Below are 5000 nucleotides of genomic sequence, written 5' to 3'. Positions count from 1 at the left end.
TCTTCTTCTTCATCTTCTTCTTCTCAATCCTCTTCTTCTCCATGCACATTCCATGAAGCAGAAACTCGGCGTGGCATAGGATCGATCACGTGAGCACAGACGCTCATGAACAGGGGCCTTGTGGCGCCTTTTGGATTCATCTTCGGTCTCTGCCTTCACCCTGTGACGAAGGAATCCCTGCGTCTCTTATCACAGTAGCCTCCGTGCCGGCCGGGAGGAGGAGAGGCAGCAACCATTGGTCTTTTTTACGTCCCAACTACAAAACTTTTTACCCTTTCATTTCCTTGGATATCGATGATGTGATTGAGCAGCCAGCCGAGAAGATGCTGCTGGGGGGGGGGGGGGAAGACGCTCATACAATCTACGACAGAGTTCGTGCACCATCACAGGAACAATTGTGAAATGATAGTACACACCAAAGCACTGTCGATCACAATTGCTTTGGTCTGAACCAAGCATCGAGTCACTGACTGATCGATGGCCCTCCCATCCCTAACGACGAAGGTGGCCCTCGCTAAGCGTGGTCGGTCATTGGCTCTAATCCCCGGTTCCGTCTATAGAGTGGATCCTTTCCTCGGCATGAGAAGCGAGAGCGCACGAGTAAAGGAATCACATGAGCTCTTCCTCTCAGGAAGTCATAACGGGACACACTGCAGGAGCCGCCTACGATGGTGGCATATGCAATATATATATACAATATATGATACATAATATATGATATATAATGTACAATATATAATATATAATATATGATATATAATACATAATATATAATATATATGATATATATATAATATATAAAATATATATAATATATAATATATGATATATGTAATATATATATAATATATGATATATAATATGTAATATACAATATATCATATATGATATATAATATATAATACATAATAAAATACATAATATAATATATATATATGTTATATAACATATAATATATAATATATATATATATATATATATATATATATATATATATATATATATATATATATATATATATATACAATATATAAAATATAATATATGATATATAATATATAATATACAATATATCATATATGATATATATATAATATACAATAAAATACATATATATATATATATATATATATATATATATATGTTATATAACATATGATATATAATATATATATATATATATATATATATGATATATAATATATATATATAATATATATATAATATATAATATATATATAATATATAATATATATATATAATATATATATATATAATAGATAATATAAATGTTATATAATATATAACATATAATATATATGTAATATATATGATATATATAATATATATAATATATAATATGTATGTTATATAATATATATATATGATATATAATATACAATGTATAATATATTATATACATGCATATATATATATGTATATATATATAACATATATATAATATATAACATATATAATATATATGTAATATATATGATATATATAATATGTATAATATATAATATGTATGTTATATAATATATATATATATCATATATAATATACAATGTATAATATAAATATATAATATATAATATACATATGTAATATATATAACATATAATATATAATATATAATATATATGTAATATGATATATAATACATAATACATAATATATAATAATACATAATATACAATATACAATATATAAAATATATAATATAAAATATAATATAAATGTTATATAATATATAATATATGATATATAATATGTAATATATAATATATGATATATATAATATATATAATATAATATATAATGTATATGTTATATAATATATAATATATAATATATAATACATATATATATATATATATATATATATATAATATATAATATATAATATATAATATATGATATATATGTTATGTAATATATAGTATATAATATATAATATATAATATATAATACATAATATATATAATATGTATATGTTATATAATATATGATATATAATATATAATGTATAGTATATAATATTTAATATATAATATATATATATATATTATATATATATATATATACATATATATATATATATATACATATGCTATATGATATATAATATATAATATATACAATATATGATATATATATATATACATATGTTATATAATATATATATATATACATATGCTATATGATATATAATATATAATATGTAATATACAATATATAATATATGATATATAATATATAATATATAATTTATGATATATAATATATAATACATGATTTATAATATACAACATATAATATATAATATATAATACATAATACATATAACATATAATAGATGATATATAATATATGATACAAAATACATAATATATAGTACATAACATATATGATATACAATATACTGAGTGATAGTGATATTGTTACTCAAGACAATTCTGAAATGTTACCAGAAGACAATGTACAATCTCTACTTAGTTGAATTTTAGTCTTAGAGAAGGCTGCTGCGTGCCTTTGCGAGGAAATTAGAGTTTTTCGCTTTGATGTCACGTCCACACAGTCGAGTTGTGCCCGGTAGGCTGTGCCCTAACCGGGCAAAGTTTCCAGACGATGCACGCGAAGTCGTCCACACGGCTGACTGTGGTAGTTGGTGGTGAGTCGGCAGTAAGCAGGGGCTGTGAACGAGTGGTTTAGTGCGGTACGATCACCGTCGTGTCACATCTTACATTCCATAAACATTCGTGTGCTCTATACAGGTCAATCAATTTTACTGTGTCTTGTCGAGACCAGTATGTACTTGGTATGAATATCATGATCTACTAACTCGGGGCTGATTGGGCCTGACCGCACCTTTCCTTGTGCGTTTGGCAGTGACGTCAAACTTCCGCCCACTAATAGTGCCGGGAACGGGCAATTTAATTATTTGCCCACTAAGGGTTGATTCACACTCGGTCACGCTCCACTCTCGGTCTGCTCTCGGTTCTGAGGCATTCACACGTACGGTCCGCTCTCGCTCCCGTCATCGCCCCTCCCTCGATACCAGTAGAAGTCTTACCATCACTTACGAAGGAAGTGTGACTTTTCTGACGCCGAGTTGGCAATATTCGCTATTGCACTTGATGAAGAAGAAGAAGGAAAACAAAATAGAAAAAGAAAGAGATTGTGGGTTCATCCTATGTTGCAAGATAGGAAGACTGAAGGAGAATTTCATACTCTGTATCCTCGTCTTATTGATGATGAGAGTAAATTCCACAGCTATTTCAGAATGAACAAAGGAACATTTGAGAAAATACTATCCAAAATTGAGGATGACTTGAAATGTACAAGAAGATGCTGCACTTCCTGGCACTGATGTGCTTGCACCATACGTTATAGTGGGAGATGAGGCTTTCCCGCTGAAGAGAAATTTGATGAGGCCCTACCCAGGTTCACAGACTGAACATAAGATAGAGAAGAGGATTTTTAATTATAGATTATCTAGAGCCAGGAGGATAGTTGAGTGCACATTTGGTATTCTAGTGCAAACCTTCAGAATATATTTAAGGAAACTTAAAGCTATGCCTTCTAACGCTAATGCAATCATTACAACAACATGCATACTTCACAATCTGATACACCCAAATGCTGTTGCATTACCAGATACTGTTGTCATGCCTCCATCAAACACAGTACGTCCAATGAGAGGAAGAGGGGGAAATGCTACAAAGGAGGCTTTTGGCGCGAGAGAAACACTGAAAGATTATTTCAGCTCCCCAGCTGGCTCAATGCCTTGGCAAAATGATAAAATATAAGTAGACAAACAAACTTGTGTAGGAATATTTGTTGAGTGAGCTAAGGAGATGCATTTCCGCAGTGGATAATAGGTTGTTATTATCCATATGGAATTTCTTTCTTCGGTTAATAATGTGTATTTTTTTCTCTCGGTACCTTGGCAATATGATAAGTATGCAAACATTATCACTGTAGTGCAGCGAAGTCAGGTCATACAGCTCTGGTTTACCTTTTGACTAATTCTATTAGCATTTCATCTAAATCCACAAAATTAAAGTAAATTTTGTAGGTTATATTGTGTTCAGTTGGTGCTTATGAATATCCTCGCTGTACGCATTGCCATTGTATCAGTGATAAATAAAAAGAAAATGTATTTTTATCATTTTTCTAACTTTCTCATGATCCCATTGTGGTGTTTCCTTTGGATTATCCATGGTTTGGTAGGACAGAGGGTAACACTACTTGCTTATATGAAGGCTGAATCTCGACTGGAGTGGAGCAGGACCGTGGCAACTGAGTTCACACTGGCGCTCACGGTCCAGTCTCGCTCCAGTAAAAATATCTTTTGACGGAACCGTGACCGGAGCGAGACTGGAGCGAGAGCGCCAGTGTGAATGCTTCCATTGAAATTAATGAGACAATATTGGACCGGACCGAGAGCGTAGCGGGAGTGGAGCGCGACCGGACCGATAGTGTGAATCAACCCTAAAGGTGCCCCTACTAAGACGGGCAAACCCCTCGTGCCCGACGGACAGTGCTCGACCGTGTGGACGTGGTTTTAGGCCTAAAACATGGACGTCAGACCGAGTCTGAAATCAGATGGTGGTGTGTGGAAAAAGGTGACCGGTAAATCGCGGGAAGATCGTAGAAAACCCTCACCTGACTCACTTGAGAGCAAGAACTCCTTCCAGGCTGTCGCAAGAGTGTAGCAAGAGGCTATGGAAGTTAAGCAGAAAAGGGCAATGGAGATACAAGGGCTGAAGACAAGGGAAGTTGCTAAATCCCTGCCCATAGGTAAAATCTTGGTTGTAGGGAATAGCCAGGAGGCGGTATTTAGATAGGGCCTTTTGTGATAAAGATAGGATCATAGGGCATAGGTGTGGTTTCCTGGGAAGGAGATAGGCGATATTAACGATAGGATCGAGGCGTGCATTGTTGGCCTGGGGGTCAGGCCCATAGTCTGTCTGAGCGCAGGGGTCCAAGACGTA

At 32.4% G+C, this 5000-nt stretch overlaps 1 protein-coding gene across 14 annotated transcripts in view; it reads right to left on the bottom strand.

The window, feature by feature from the left end:
- LOC143034541 (uncharacterized) overlaps window positions 1-5000 on the bottom strand; it is a 200005-nt gene that overhangs the window by 154335 nt on the left and 40670 nt on the right. The gene's annotated exons all lie outside the window — the stretch shown is intronic.

This window comes from Oratosquilla oratoria, chromosome 17, assembly GCF_046742065.1.
Source record: "Oratosquilla oratoria isolate Oo_2021 chromosome 17, ASM4674206v1, whole genome shotgun sequence".
NCBI lineage: Eukaryota > Metazoa > Arthropoda > Malacostraca > Stomatopoda > Squillidae > Oratosquilla > Oratosquilla oratoria.
The sequence above is the reverse complement of the archived record's forward strand: the minus strand, read 5'-3'. Positions and strand labels throughout refer to the sequence as shown.